At 45.9% G+C, this 16,333-nt stretch overlaps 1 protein-coding gene and 1 long non-coding RNA gene across 6 annotated transcripts in view; one reads left to right on the top strand and one right to left on the bottom strand.

Moving 5' to 3' along the window:
- The window catches only part of LOC309645113, a 252,052-nt gene that overhangs the window by 59,072 nt on the left and 176,647 nt on the right, over window positions 1-16,333 (bottom strand). The window lies entirely within an intron of this gene.
- Window positions 1-16,333, top strand: part of LITAF (lipopolysaccharide induced TNF factor) — a 99,237-nt gene that overhangs the window by 52,367 nt on the left and 30,537 nt on the right. The window contains exon 1 of one of the 5 annotated variants that reach the window (XM_082429711.1): window positions 16,218-16,326. The exons of the other annotated variants lie outside the window; for them this stretch is intronic. The gene's annotated coding sequence lies outside the window, so the exon portion shown is untranslated. Of the gene's footprint in view, window positions 1-16,217; window positions 16,327-16,333 lie in introns of those variants that run through there. 5 annotated transcript variants of the gene reach the window in all.

Genomic DNA, 16,333 nt, shown 5'->3' with positions numbered 1-16,333 from the left:
CTGTCTGTCTTCATGTTGCTGGGGAAGAGTTGGCTGTGGGTGAGGCCAGCCTTGCCCAGCAGTTTCCTCACCTGCAGATTGAAGGCTATTGTCAGGTTAAGGGTAGCACTTGGTACAGTGAGATAGCATCCCATGCCCTCTTCACTGGTCTATTCTATCCTCGCTGTGTGGCCTCGGGCAAGTCACTTCATCTCTCTGGGCTCACTTTTGTCCTTTGTAAAATGGGACAACAAAAGTCATTACCTCTTGGTATGGCTGCCTGGGTTAGACAGATGAGAACATGCATGGGGCCCAGCTTGAGAAGTACTCTGAAAATGTGAGCTGTCGTTTTGATTATTTTTTCCTCTCATTTGGTAACCCAGCAAGTGTTCACTGAGCACCTACTATGGGCCAAATGAGTTGAGTGCCAGGTGCTGACGACACCGTGAACACGATCCTGTTTCGAACAAACCAGATTCTTTTAAAAACATTTATGAGACTGTCAGGGAAATATAAACCCAGACTGGATGACACTGGATGAAATTCAGAAGTTGTTCATTTTGGGGTGAGGGGCGGGGGCACATCGTATTTTGCGGTTATATTTTTCAAAAGAGTTATCTTTTAGAGACTCAACCCAAAGTGTTTACAGATGACATGTGATGTCAAGGATTTGCTTTGAAACAATCCAGTCTGTAAAACTAAAATTATTCTTTTTTAATTTTTTTTTTTTTTTTTCGGCCTCACCTTTCGGCTTGCAGGATCTGAGTTCCCCTACCAGGGATTGAACCCGGGCCCTTGGCAGTGAAAGCGTGGACCGCCAGGGAATTCCCTAAAATTATTCTTTTTTAAAGTTTATTTTAAAAAAATCCAGTGGCGGAGGAAGGCGTGGGGATACATAGCCGGTATCAGATGGACCACAAGTAGGTGATGGGGAAGCTGTTTGTAAACGGTCCATAATGAGTTTAACAAAAAGGCATCTCTTAACCACGTGGGTAATTACACACCCTCAGTGAGCGATGCCCTAAGGAGAAAATGGGAAGCTGGAGGTGGGGGCAGGAGGCTTCGGAGGTCAAAGGCCATGGTGAGAGTTTGATCTTGGTCCTAAGTGGGCAGCCGGTGACGGGTTTCGGCCGGGACCATGGCGCCTGGCTTGGTGCGGTTGTGAGAATACTAAGTAATTCGCTGAAGGGCTCAGAACAAGCACACTGCTGGGGGGCTTCGTCAGAGCCCTTCTTTTTGTTCTTTCTTGTCCTCAATCTCTCCCCTCCAACACTGAGCTGGGGAGGGCTCCATACCCTTGGGAAGGGGGTGTGTCACACAGGGAAAGTGCAACCTCCTTTCCTCCTTGCCAGCCCTTAGAGAAGTGTGCAAGGGTCTTGCCTGGAAGCAGGAAGCTGCAGCTTTTCAGCCACGAGGACCCAGGCCTTGTGGGGGTCTGCGGGGTCCCCGAAGCCAGAGCCGACACTGAGCTGTGTCCCCACCCATCCATCTGCCCCATCTGGACAAACCATAGGCCTTGTCTTCCTTGCTCAGCATTTTCCCACGACTGAATGTCTGTGTCCCCCTCAAATTCATATGTTGAAGCCTAACCTTCAATGTGATGGTGTTAGGAGATGGGGCCTTTGGGAGGTGAGTAGGTAATGAGGGTGGAGCCCTTGTGAATGGGATTAGTGCCCTTATAAAAAAGACCCCAGAGAACTCCCTCAACCCTTCCACGGTGTGAGGACGCAGAGAGAAAACAGTCGTCTAAGAACTGGGAGGTGGGCTCTCACCAGATGTAGAATCTACCAGCCCCTTGATCTTGGACTTCCCAGCCTCCAGAACTGTGAGAAATAAATGTGCGATGTTTATAAGCCATCTCGTCTGTGGTATTCTGGTATAGCAGCCGACCTGACTAAGCCACCAGCAGAACATGCTCTGGACCACATTCTTCATGGTGACAGCCTACCGATGAAGTCCATCCTCCCAGCCCTGGCTTTGGGATGCTGAGGGCCTGGGCTCCAGGTTCCCATTGTGGAAGGAGAGGAAGTGATGCCCTCCCTGCCCTCCAGAGTCCTCGAGGACTGGCCAGGGTGAGGGTCCGCTCCGCTGTGGCTCAGGCCCTGGCCAGTTCCCACAGTAGGAGAGGAAGTCTCTCTCTTTCCCACATTGCTGTCTCTTCCTGACACAGGGCACCTGGGTCACAGATGTTTCACGTCAGGAGTCAGAGGTGGTGGTGACTTAATCATGCCAGCCTGCAGTTCCTTAAAAAGGTGTGGGTCTCAGCCCTTTCAGAAAGCAGTTTGACAGTGTTTCAGGGGCTGGAAAGGCCTACACTTTCCTTTCCAGCGATCACGCTTCTGGGAATTTGCCCAAAGGAACTAATCCTAAAACAAGGAAAGAAAGACTGAGTGCCCAGTGATATCGACTGCCGTGACATTTGTAATAGGAATCATTGGGCGTGACACATCTGTTGTAACCCCTTCGTGGATTCTTAAGAGGCATTTAGAAGAAGGAGTTACGAGAGCTCTTTATCAACATAGAAAATACTTGATATAACACTGAGCTGAAAACACAATGTGGGGGTGGCAGGCAGGGCTTGCGGGGGGTGGGGGGGTCTGTTGATTTTCCTAACAGTTTGTGATATCCTCCTTTTGCTCTAAATGGCAGGAGAACCGGCCTGTGTGTGGCGAGGGGGCGTTCCAGCCCCCTCCCCAGCTGGCAGACGCATCACCAGGCCTCTGCCCGGCAATCCAGCCCCAAAACTGGTGCGCCTGTTCCATTTTCGAAAATGGAGAGTGACAGCTTAAGGCGTGTCTCCCTTTTTGGATGATCCTGTGGCTTTCTGGAAGGGAAGAGAAGGACGCGTGGAAAAAAACCAGGGAGGCCCTTATAGCCCGCTGGGAGGCACAGCCCCTCGGGGTAGGGATTTGGTCTTTTTCACATCAAAAAGTTGTTGACAGCTCAAACAGCACAGCCTCTTTCCTGGAGACTGAGGCAGGGATGTTTATTTTTACTAAAAGGTTTAAAAAGTTCTTTATTTTATTGCAAAAGCAATGCATGCTCATTGTTTAAAAAAGAAAAAACCAAATAGTATAGAATTGTATAAAATAAAGCCCCTGCCTGCCTCCCTCTTCTCTTCAGAGGGAAACTCTCTTGGTTCGTTGGGTCCTTTCTTTTAGATATGTTCCATATCAGGGGTTTTCAAACTTTTTGTTTAGCTATGAGCCACAATGAAAAAATAGATTTTGCATTGTAACCCAGTACACACGGACAGTGGAATATAGGTAGAACAGAAGTTTTATGCAATGATGCTTATTATAAGGAATGCTGGCTGGGGTTGTCTATTCTGTTCTGTTTTGTTCTATGACAGTCTATTCCATTCTATCCCATTTCCTTTAAAAAGAAAGGTGGCTGATCTTAACCCAGTCACATAACTTCATGTCTCACATGCCTTGGTGTGACCGTCAGTGAAACTACTGCTGTAGATGTTTTTGTTTTTGTTTTATTTATTTATTTGAAAAATATCGATTTATCTACTTATTTATTCGGTTGCACTTGGTCTTAGTTGCGGCTCTTGGGTTCCTTAGTTGCAGCACATGGGCTCCTTAGTTGCAGCATGTGAACTTTTAGTTGCGGCATGCATGTGGGATCTAGTACCCTGACCAGGGATCGAACCCAGGCCCCTCCATTGGGAGGGCAGAGTCTTAACCACTGCGCCACCAGGGAAGTCCCCTGCTGTAGATGTTAATAACACATAACATCATTGTTCTCGACTCCTCGTTCTATGACTTGCTTTTCGCACTTGAGGATTTTACAGCCCACTTTCCATAAATGGACATAGAGCACTATTTCTTCCTCCTTAATGGCAGCAGAGGAAAAATCATGAGTGGTTTTTCACGAGGTGTTTGTCCAGCTCCTTCTTAACAGCCGTTTGCCTTGTCTCCACGTTGGGCTGTCGTCAACGAGGTTTGGGGGAGAGGATGCCCCATCCATGCACAGCTACAGGGGCATCTGCACGGTGATTCCCAGCATGGGATCCGCAGGTCAGGAAGGAAGCACCCCTCAGACATCGTGATTGTTGCTGGGAATGGCCTGGGGTGGGGGATCATTGAGGTGTGCGTCTAGGGGCACAGAGGACACTTTGCTCCCCCAGGGTCGCTACACCCAATGACCTCACAGAATTTTGTTTGTTTTGTATCACACCCTGCTTACGATGCTGGGAAATACATATGTGGGTTTTAGAAATGAGTCAGGTTCCAATTCACTTCTTCTTTCTCCTCCTTTGCTTCCTCTTTTGTCACTCGAGGGCGTTGGAGGAGGGAACCCTCCTCAATCCTGATTCCAAAGCTCTTCCACATCGATGGCTTTTCTGTCTGGAGTCCTTGGGCCTTTTATATTGTGTGACTTGGGCAGTAAGTTCCCAGGGGGTCAAAGCTGGTTCCATGCAAGTGTGTACACGAGTTGGACTGGGACCCCGCAGCTGCAATGCATTAGAATGGGCGCTTTATTTGCAGTCCTATCTTAGGTTCAAATCCTGGTTCTGACACTTACAAGTGGGAAAAACCTTGGGTCTTGGTTGCTTCATCATATATAAAATGGGGTTTAGAATTCCTACTCTGCAAAACAGGATAGGATAAGTCCGTGGGTAAGCACACAGACTTTATTTATTTTGGTCGTGTCTTGCGGTATCTTAGTTCCCCAGTCAGGGATTGAACCTGTGCCTTCTGCAGTGGAAGTGTGGAGTCTTAACCACTGGACCACCAGGGACTTTAGAAAGAGCCTCTCTGGATTCTGACCTTGGCTTCACACTAACCCCACTGTGTGACCTTGGGCAAGCTACGTAACCTCTCTGTGTCTCGATTTCCTCATCTGTAAAATGGGGAGAATAATAACACCTACCTCCTAGGGTTCTTGCAAGGATTAAATGAGTTAATAAACATGTTAGGCTGATGCCTGGCTATGCATTTATTATTGTTGTTATTATTAAGAATGATGGGTTGTCATGAAGATTAAACAAGATGGTGGATCTAGAGACTTCCCTGGTGGCGCAGTGGTTGAGACTCTGAGATCCCAATGCAGGGGGCCTGGGTTTGATCCCTGGTCAGGGAACTAGATCCCACATGCATGCCACAACTAAGAGTTTGCATGCCACTACTAAGACCCGGCGCAACAAAGAAAAAAAAAAAAAAGATGATGGATCTAAATGCGCTCCTATTGGATTTGGCATGTAGTAAATGATCACAATTTTTTAAAAGAAATGACAGTTTTAGACAGGATATTTTCGGTTCGGAATGCAGTAGGTCTGGTAATGAACATTTAGCTCTGACTAGCTCAGGAGGGAGAAGAAACCTTAGAGGCTCCTGCTCAGGGGTTCTTCGCAAGTGTTTCTTCCACATTTCAGTGTCTCATTTCAGTGTCTCATTTCAGTGGCTCAGGAAGGTGGAGGAGGGGAGGATGGGGGTGGGGGAGACAACTTCCATCCCAGAAGGGTGGGTAGGTGAAAGGGGAAGCGGTGTACTTCGTCTTTTTTGCGGAAAGGCTCTGGAAATAAGGCTTCCTGGGGATTCTCCCAGGTTAGGGCCTCAGGGCTACATGTGCTTGGGGTTGGGGTGCAGAAAAGGGAAGTGGGGGGTCTCAGGGACATCAAGGTGCTCCCCACTTCCCCTCCAGCCTGCCTTCTCTTTATTCCAGTGCCAGGCTTGTGCTGGGCATCTGGGACACATCCGTGAGCAGCATACCATCAGATGTGGAATAATAAACATGATGTCGTTAATGAGAGGGTATTACTACCCTCTTTTGTTACAGAAAAGTGGGGAAGGGGTCAAGAGTGTGAGGGAGGGGCTGTAATTTCAGAGAGGGTGGTCGGGGTGGGCCTGGTTGAGAAGGTAACATTTAAGCAAAGGCTTGAAGGAGGGAGCCAGCCATGTTGATACTTGGGGTGCCAGTGGTGCAGGCAGGGAGAAACAGCCCGTGCAAAGGCCCTGAGGCAGGACGGTGCTGGAACAGCAGGGAGGCCTGTGTGGCTGAAGCAGAGTGAGTGAGATTGAGGGTGTTTGGAGACGAGGACAGAGAAGTAGTGAGCCTTAGATCATGTGGGGCTCTGGAGGCCTTAGGGAGGGCCTGATACCTCTCTAGACTGTGGGGAAACTGAGTCAGGAGCTCAGGATGGGTCATGAGTATATTTGCTTGGGTGGGATTTTTTCTTATCACGGAGCTACGGCTGCTGCTAGCAGATCTAAAATGTGATTCCAGAAGCAAAGGGCTCATAGGCCTTGTGGGTATTTGGTTTCGACGGAAGAGGTGCTTAAAAACAACGGCAATGTTTGGGGTTAGTAGACGCAAACTATTACATGTAGTAAGGATAAAAAACAAGCTCCTACCATATAGCACAGGGAACTATATTCAATATCCTGTGATAAACCATAATGGAAAAGAATATGAAAAAGAATGTATGTATGTGTGTAACTGAATCACTTTGCTGTCCAGCAGAAATTAACACAACATTGTCAATCAACTACACTTCAGTTAAAAACAACTACAGCAGCAGCAACAGCAACAGAATAATAATAGCAGTTATGAACACCTGAAGCCTTCCTATGTGCCAGGCCGCTTTCCTTCACGAGTTCGTCTCATTGTCACAACCTCACTGGAGATGCTGGGGCAGCAGAGAAAAGAGAGTCTGGAAGGAGGGGCTGGCTGAGTTCCAGCCACCGGGAAGGAGCCAAGACGGGGACTGGGGCCCAGGCCTTGTGTCAGACTTGATGTCATCACCACTGCTCCATCTATTTCCTCAAACAGAGGGGGCCTGACTGTCCACCTCCCACCCCCAAGCCCTGGTCTGACCCTCTGGAGGTTGGGCAATTCCAGCCTTCCCATGCCTACAGTCACCGCCCCTGGCCTGCACTTCTCCTTCTGGCCGGAAGAGAGACCAGCCTAGAACTGATAGACAAACACTGGCATTCAGGTTCAAATTCCAGGAATTGCAGAATCAGTCTAGCAGCGTGCCGGGGAGAAAACCCCAAATGAGGAGGTCCCTCTGAAAGTTGAGTGGAAAGGTGGCTCTGGTGTTTGGGGCACCTGGAAAGACAGTGGTGCAAGAGATGGAGGGCCTCTGTGAAACAAGTCAGACCGAGAAAGACAACTATCATATGATGTCACTCACATGTGGAATTTTTTTTTTTTTTGGCTGCGCCGTGCTGCACGCGGATCCCAGTTCCCTGACCAGGGATTGAACCAGCGCCCCGCCCCGCCTCCCCGCGCCCCTGCATTGGAAGTGCGAAGTCCCAACCACTGGACTGCCAGGGAAGTCTCTCACACGTGGAATTTGAAAAAAAAAAAAAAAATCACCAAACTCATAGAAAAAGGGAACAGATTGACGGTTGCCAGAAGCCAGGGGTGGGGTGTGTGTGAAGTGGGTGAAGGTGGTCAAAGTGTACAAACTTCCAGTTATAAAATAAATAGGTCCTGGGGAGGTAATGTACAGCATGGTGACCATAGTTAATAATAATACTGCATCATATATTTGAAAGCTGCTAGGAGAATAGATCTTAAAAGTTCTCATCACAAGGAAGAAAAGATTTGTAATTATGTGTGGTGATGGATGTTAACTGCACTTATTGTGGCGATCATTTTGCAGTATGTACAAATATGGAATCATTATGTTGTACACCTGAAACTAATATACAATGTTATATGTCAGTTACATCTCCATACAAAAATATTAAGGAAAAGTGGCCAAGGGCCTCTGTGCGTGCTCCAAGGGAAGAGAGGAACCTGCATGGAGACCTTGGCTGGGAGGTGGAGGTGGGAAGTTGGCTGTTCCCTTTCAGACTAGGGAGGGCCAGGTGTTGCTTGGAAATGCTTATTTTTGTTTTGTGGGTTGCGGCTCTGTAGGAGGCTACATTGGAGGGAAAGGCTCTGAGGTTCAACAGCCTGAAAGATACAGGTCTGGGTGATCTAAAAGGCTCTAAGCACCAAGAAGCTCTCCACAGCGTGGTGACTAAACATGGAGCCAGGCAGCCTGGGTTCAAATTACCACTGCTACCATTACTAGCTGTGTGACTTTTGGCAACTTGCTTAATCTCTCTGGGCTCCAATGGCTACATCTGTAAAGTAGAGATGATAATACTTCCCTCACAGGGTTGTTGGGGGCACCGTTTGTTAAATAAATACGATTCTGGGATTCAGGCTCCACCCACACCACCCCTTCTCCCCAGCCAGGGCTGTTGGAATGGATCCCAGAGAACGAAGCTCTTCTGTGCCATGAAGACATTTGTTTCCGGGAAGCTACAGCCGTTAGAAAGAGCCAGGGATGATTGCAAAATCACAGGGTACTCATTATTGATTCATTATCTATCTCCTGCTGCCAACCAGAACATAAAATCCAGGGGAGTTGGGACTTTGCCCTTCGTTTTGTTACCCCAGCTCTAGGCCCTGGAACAGTCCTGGCACCCAGGACACATCAGCTGAGGGAGTGAGAAGGCTGTGCGACAATCTCAGGAGTCAGCTGGACTTGGTTCAAATCCCATCTCCAGGCACCTTCTTGCTGTGTGACTTGGGGCTCATTACTTAACCTCTCTGGGCCTCAGATGCCTCATCTGTAAAACAGGAGGTTTCTTTTTAAAGAAAAGGAGATAATGGATATGAAAGTGTCCAGTGTCCAGCACCCAGCAGGGGTAGGGTTAGTGTTAGTGTTTCCCTTCACTATCATCCATCATCGTCCTCCTTCTTCTGCACTGGGGGTTTATTCTGCATCCTTGGCCCATTGCTGTGGTCAGGGTATATCTTGTTAAATAGAACCACAGGCACACGGCGTGTCATTTAGGTGGTGTTATTGAGGGGATCAGGCCTCTCATCCTGAGGACCTGTTTTTCCCTGCAGTTAATGGGCCACCCCCCAAGCAGGTAACAAAGTTCTCACTCTAGGCAGGCCAGGAAAGGCCCCACTTGCTACTTCTTCTGGGCCTGGTGAAGACAGAGGTCTGGCTAGTTTGGGGACAGTTTCTCGCACCTCCAGGGGAAAGGCTGACCCATGTAATTGCAGGTTTGGGGAAACTCACCCCCAGGGCCTCCACCTGGGCCACTGTCTGTAGGTGCCATCGCTTCGGTGCACCAGGCAGGTAGCATTGCCAGATAGAACAGAGAACGCCCAGTTAAATGTGAGTTTCAGACCAACGAGTGATTTTTTTTTTTTTTTTTTTTTTAGTTTAAGTATGTCTTGTACAATGCTGAGAATATATTACAAGTCTGCAACACTGCAACATTCGGGACATACTTATACTAAACAATTACTTGCTGTTTATCTGAAATTCAAATTTAACTGGGAGTCTTGTGTTTTTATTTGCTACATCTGGCAACTCCACCAAGGCCTCTCTCTGCCCCTGAATTCACCCCATTTCAGCTCCAGCTTGGCAGCAGCAGAAGCAAAGGGCTTATCCAGGGCCAGAGTCCGGGCAAGGGCAGTGAGCTAGGATCTGGGCATGGGGAGGACCTCGCCTGTCCCCGGCCTCAGTTTCCCCATCTGTGTAACTCAGCAGGAAGAATCTCGGCTGCACAGGGCTTTTGCAAGGATGAATCGTGTGATGTGTGTGGGAAACGTATTTTGGAAATGAAAAAGGTGTTATGGAAACATTAGTTACCAGAATTCATTGATATGAATAACACAGATCAGTCAGTGGAGGCTGTTTCTAGCAACTGGTTTCCTTTTTTTTTTGGTTTCCTTTTTTGAAAATTAGTTTTCCTAAACCAGCAATTTGTGTTTGTTCTTAAAATGTTAGAAAATGGAAAGTAGCAAAAGGAGAAGAAAAATCCTTAATTCTCCTCACTCAGAGACAACTATTTATCACGTTCTTTTATCCTTGAAAAAGTGTGAAGACATTTTTCCAGGTGTATGTATTCTTTTTTTTTTTTCCTCTTTAACAAAAAATGGGATTATAGCCTGCATTCTTTCATGCAAACTGTTTTTCTCCCCTGGCTGCTGAAATTTCAGAATATACCCAGAGGACGTCTTCCCCTTTCTGTCTGGTTCATGTGATGCCAGGGGTGTTGGCATATAATGTGTCCACTTCCCAGATCTTGTTCTGGGCCCTTTCAGGTTAGAATACAGCTGCAAAATCTTCAGTGGGAAGAGAAACAGTCACAGATGTATGTATAATGCCCCCCCCTCTGCTATGTCCTCACAGAGCATACGTGAGATGCCGGTTTACTTTTATGTTTTTAATTGAGATAAAATCACATAATATAAAATTTAACATTTTAACCATTTTAAACTCTACAATTCAGTAAACTTCACAATTCAAAATATTGCACAACCTTCACCATTATTGGCTTCCAGAACATTTTTAGCAACCCCCAAAAGAAACCCCATACCTATTACCCCACTCCTTCCAGCCCCTGGCAACCACCAATCAGCTTTGCGTATCTATAGAGTTTTCCTATTCTTGAAATTTCATATAAATGGAATCATATGATATGTGACCTTTTGTGTCTGGCTTCTTTCACTTAGCATCATGTTTTCAAGGTCCATCCACACTGTCGCAGGTATCAGTATTTCACTTCTTTTTATGATCAAATAATATTCCATCATAAGGGTATACCACATTTTGTTTATCCGTGCATCAGTTAGTGGACATTTGGGTTATTTCCATCTTTTGATTATTGTGAATAATGCTGCTATGAACATTCCTGTACAAATTTTTGTTTGGATACCTGTTTTCAATTCTTTTGTTTATATACCAGGGGTAGAATAGTGGCTGCACCATTTTATATTCCCACCAGCAATGTATGAGGGTTTCAATTTCTTCACATCCTCCCCAACACTTGTTATTTTCCATTAAAACAAACAAAAAAATTTTTTATGACCACCATAGTGGGTATGAAGTGGTTTCTCATAGTGGTTTTGATTTGCATTTCCCTGATGACTAAAGATGTTGAGCATCTTTTCATGTGCTTGTTGGTGTTTGTATATCTTCTTTGCAGAAACGTCTATTCAAGTTCTTTGCCAATTTTTTGTTTAAGTTAAATTTCTGTGTGTGTGTGTGGTAAAATATACATAACATACAATTTATCATTTCAACCATTTTAAGTGTACAGTTCAGTGGCATCAAGTACATTCACAATATTGTGCAATCATCACCACTATCCATCTCTAAAACTTTTTTTTAAAAAAAGACTATTTTTTAAAAGCAGTTTTAGGTTTCAGGCAAACTTAAGAGGAAGGCACGGAAAGTTCCCTTTTACCCCCTATCCCCACAAATGCATAGCCTCCCCCATTATCAACATACCCCACTAGAGTGGTACTGAGACAGGCTGGGACCTGGGACTTGGGACCCTTTGCTGCAGTGCCTGCACCTGGACAAACGTCTCCTTGAGCAACAAAATACGAAGAAACTATATGGGACTAAAAATAGCTGTGTGCATCTGCACTTGGGGCAAATTATGGACAACAAGATACAAAAAGACCAAAAACCCAACTGCCACTTCTGAAGAGTCCCGAGCAAAAACAGGGTACTGTGCATGCACCGTGCACACAACACCACCAAAAGGGTGGGCAACCACCCAAGCTACTCCTTCTGCCCAACCTCTGGCCCCGCCCCTACCCTCATCCCATATCAGGAATCAGCCTACCACCCGCCTCGGGGAGTGACCAAGGGCATCTGTTACTTGTTTTCACTCCCTCCTGCTGCAGCAGGAGCCCCAATAAAGCCTTACCTAAATTTCTTGTCTGGCCTCTTATCAATTTCTATTGATTAGGGAAGGCCAAGAACCTGATGGGTAACAGTATGTTTGTTACAGTTGATAAACCTACACTGACACATCATCATCACCCAAGCCATAGTTTATATTAGGGTTCACTCTTGATGTTGGACATTCAATGGGTTTGGACAAATATAATGACATGTATCCATCATAATATCATACAGAGTATTTTCACTGCCCTAAAATTACTCTGTGCTCTGCCTATTCATTTCATCCTGACCCTCACCCTCACCCTAATTCCTGGCAACTGCTGATCTTTTTACTGGCTCCATGGTTTTGCCTTTCTCCAGCACTTTTTCACCATCCCGATGCCCATTTAAAAAATTGGGTTGATGTCTTTTTGTTGTTGACTTGTAAGGGTGCTTTATAAAATCTGGATACTAGATCCTGATCAAATGTACGATTTGCAAATATTTTCTCCCATTCTGTGGATTGTCTTTTCACTCTCTTGATACAGGCATACTTTATTTTATGCTGCTTTGCTTTATTGTGCTTTGTGGACATAGCATTTTTTTTTTAGAAATTGAAGGTTTGTGGCAACCCTGCGTTAAGCAAGTCTATTGAAGCCATTTTCTCAAGAGCATTTGCTTATTTTGTGTCCCTCTGTCACATTTTGGTAATTCCCGAAATATTTCAAACTTTTCCATTACTATTATATTTGTTATGGTGATCTGTGATCGGTGATCTTTGACGTTACTACTAAGACTAGCTGAAGACTCAGATGATGGTTAGCAGTTTTTAGCAATAAAGTATGTTTAAATTAAGGTATGTACTTTTTTTTTAGACATAATGCTATTGCACACAATAGACTATAGTAGTGTGTAAACATAACTTTAATATTCACTGGGAAACTAAAAAATTCGTGTGAGTCACTTTATTGCAATATTCACTTTATTGTGGTGGTCTGGAACTGAACCCATAATATAGCCGAAGTATGCTATTAGTGTCCTTTTATGCACAAAAGTTTTTAATCTTGATGAAGTTCAATTTATCTATTTTTTCCTTTTGTTGCTTTTGCTTTTGATGTCATATTTGAGAAACCATTGCCTAATCCAAGATCATGAGGATTTACACTTTTGTTTCCTTCTAAGAGTTTTATATTTTTTCCATTTTGAATTCATTTTTTTCTATAGTGTGAGGTAGGGATCCAGCTTCATTGTTTTGCATGTGAGTATCCAGTTGTTCCAGCACCACTTGCTGTAAAGACTCTTTTCCCATGGAATGGTCTTGATATCTTTCTCAAAAACCCATTGCCCACAGATGTATGGGTTTATATCTGGAATCACAGTTTTATTTCATTGGTTTATACGTCTATTCTTATGCCCATAACACATGCTTTGATTACTGTAGCTTTGTACTGAATAATAACTTTTGAAATTAAGAAGTGTGAGTCCTCCGACTTTGTTCTTTTTCAAAATTGTTTTGGTTATTCAGAGTCCCTTGCAATTCCATATGAATTTTAGTGCCTGCTTATCTATTTCTGCCAAAGAGGCAGTTGGAATTTAGACAGAGATTACACTGGATCTCTACATAAGTTTGGGGAGTATTACCATCCATGATGGTTAGTTTTATGTGTCAACTTGGCTAGGCTATAGTACCCAGTAATTCAAGTAAACGCTAATTTAGGTGTTGCTGTGAAGGTATTTTGTAGATGTGGTTAACTTCTACAACAAGTAGACTTTAAGGAGATTATTTTGGTAATTTGGGCCTTATCCAACCAGTTGAATGGCCTTAAGAGCAAAATTGAGGTTTCCCAGAAGAATTCCACCTATGGACTAGAGCTTCAGCTCCTGCTCAGGAGTTTCGTATCTATCTCTCTATCTATATCTGTGTATCTATGTGTCTATGTATCTATCTATCTCCAGTTCCATTTCTCTGATAGAACTCCGATAGACCACATGAATATCTTCCCATTTATTTAGGTCTTCTTTAATTTCCTTCAGCAACATTCAGTGAAGAAATCTTAAACTTCCTTAGTTAAACTGTTTTCTGCATTTTGTTTTTGTATTGTTCCTTGCTAGTGTATAGAAATGCCACTGATTTTTTAAATGTTGATCTAGTATCCTGCCACTTACAGAACTTGTTTATTTGCACTAATAGTTTTTGTGGATTCCTTAGGATTTTCTATATACAAGATGATGTCATCTACAAATAGAGATAGTTTTACTCCTTCCTTTCCAATCTGGTTGCTTTTTATTTCTTTTTCTTGCCTAATTGCTCTGGCTAGAACTTCTAGTACAGTGTTGAATAGAAGTTGTGAAAGCAGACATCCTTGCTTGTACTTGATCTCAAGGGGGAAAGCATCCTGTCTTTCACCATGGAGATGATGTTTGCTGTGGGCTTTTCGTAGATGCTCTTTATCAGGTTGTGGAAGTGTCTTTCTATTCTAAGTTTGTTGAGTGTCTTTATATCTCGAAAAGGTGTTGGATTTGGGGGACTTCCCTGGCGGTCCAGTGGTTAAGACTCCACACTTCCACTGCAGGGGGTGCGGGTTTGACCCCTGGTTGGAGAACTAACTAAGGTCCCACATGCTGTGTGGTATGGCCAAAAAATGAAAAAAAAAAAAAAAGGTTTTAGATTTTGTCATATGCTTTTTCTGTGTCTACTGATGACACAGAAAAAGATGATCATGTGGCTGGTTTACTTTTCTTCCCATCTTGGAAGCGTTGGGTTGGAAATTCCAACTCTGTGGTTTTTTTCAGGGATCAAAAAAGGGTTACAGTTTTATAGCTCTCCCCATAAATAATCGCAAACTCACGGATGCAGTAAGTATTTAGGACAGATGAGAAAACAAAACCAGCTCCTGTTGTGGCTCAGCAGTTGGGGGGAGAAAAACGAATGAAGATGGCTTAGCAACGAGTAAAAGAGAAGGAAATTCAGGTGTGCGATTGCTTTTCCCTCAGTAGAAAGGAAGAAGGAAAGAAGAGGATGGGGGAGAGGGAGGAAGGAAGGAAGGAAGGCTGTTTCTTCAAGATTTTGCTCTGACAGATTTTCTATAGGGCTCACCTCTTGCTATCAATGGTCTGTGATACTCTGGGTTAATGTCAAGAAATCAGGTGTTGGGCACAATCCAGCTTTCTCTATAGTTTTAAAACAGGAAAAGATTGGCATCACTAATAACATCTACGTGGCAACTTCTCATGCTGGGGAGAACTTTGAAATCCCCTCCTTTAATTGAGTAATACGTCCAGGGCTGGTAGTAATACGTGGCTGCTGGTAGCTGGGTCCACGTGGTGAAAGGTGGTAAGAGCTTTGGGCAGGAAAGAAGGGGACAGTTTGCTGTAAGACACTGGGCAAGTCACTCTCTGCCTGGGTCTCAGTGTAAAGGTGGGGAGGGTCCCACCACCAGAGGAGTTCTGGGATCCAGGTCTATGAATCGGCAACGGGGATCCTAGGCTCCCCGCCCAGGTGGCTTTTCTCTAGGTAGCCACGTTAGGGTTCTGCCCATTCCCCAGGACTCTGTACTCTTAAAGCCACATCAGCTCATCAGTGCCCTGTAATGACTTCCCAGGGGGCCCTGCTGGATCAGGGCTGCTATCATTACTGTAGCAGCATAATGGGGGCTCTTATCAGATACGCAGCACCTGTTCAGGGGCAGAGGGTTTTGCTGGAACAGTACTTACTGATTTCCAGTTTTCAGTGATGGAGTGAGAAAGCACCTAGGGGCCACGGGCCACCCTGGGGGCATACAAAGTACAATAGTTACCAGATAGGGTAAGTTTTTGGTTTTTTTTTTAACATCTTTATTGGAGTATAATTGCTTTACAACGGTGAGTTAGTTTCTGCTTTATAACATACGGTAAGTTTTATTTAACGCAATCTGTGTTAAACGCTTTGCCTGCATTAGCTCACCTAATTCTCCCGTAGATCTTATGAGATATGCACTGTTATGCCCGTTTTACAGATAGGAGACTGAGGCTCAGAGAAAGTGGGCACTTGGCCAAAGGCACATAGAGCATCTTGGGCTGTCTGGATGCGTCTGAATGTACGGAAATTTGTTATGGGGAGAGAAGGGCCGCCCTCCGGAGGGCAGGGAGCACTGGATCCCTTGGCGCGGGATCTGGAACTCGAGGGTGGGGGTCCGCGTAGTCTGAGGGTGGGGAAGAAGGAATGCCAGACATGGGGGACCCATGCGAGCCGGGGAGAGCAGGGGGTGGAAATCAGGAGGGGAGATTCAAGGGTGTCCGAGCACGTGGCGGGGATCGACGAGCAGGGGCAGAATCCGAAAGGGGAGACACCAGTATGGGGCGAGTGGGGTCTGGGCTGAAACTGGGGGTTCCAGGGAGTGAACGGGGTCTGGGGTGTAACCCGGGGTGTTTCGAGGGTAGTGGGAGATCGGAGGGGTGGAGGGGAAGGGCAGAAGCCGGAGGGTCGCAGGTCCCTGGCGGGCTCTCAGGCCCGGGTTAGCGGACCCCGCAGGTGGCTGGGCGCGGGTCCGGACCGCGCGCGGAGGCGTGGAGAAGCCGGAAGCCGAAGCCGCAGCGTCCCGCCCCGGCCGGTCCAGCTCCCGCCCCCGCCGCCCGGAGCTCCTCCCCGCCGCCCGCCCGCCAGCCCGCCAGCCTGCACCGCCAGCTCAGACCTCCCGGCTCGACTGGCTGCGCGGGCGGCGGTGAGTG

Source organism: Balaenoptera physalus, assembly GCF_965194825.1.
Source record: "Balaenoptera physalus genome assembly, chromosome: 16".
Lineage (NCBI taxonomy): Eukaryota > Metazoa > Chordata > Mammalia > Artiodactyla > Balaenopteridae > Balaenoptera > Balaenoptera physalus.
Note: the sequence above shows the minus strand (reverse complement) of the source record. Positions and strands in the feature narration are given on the sequence as shown.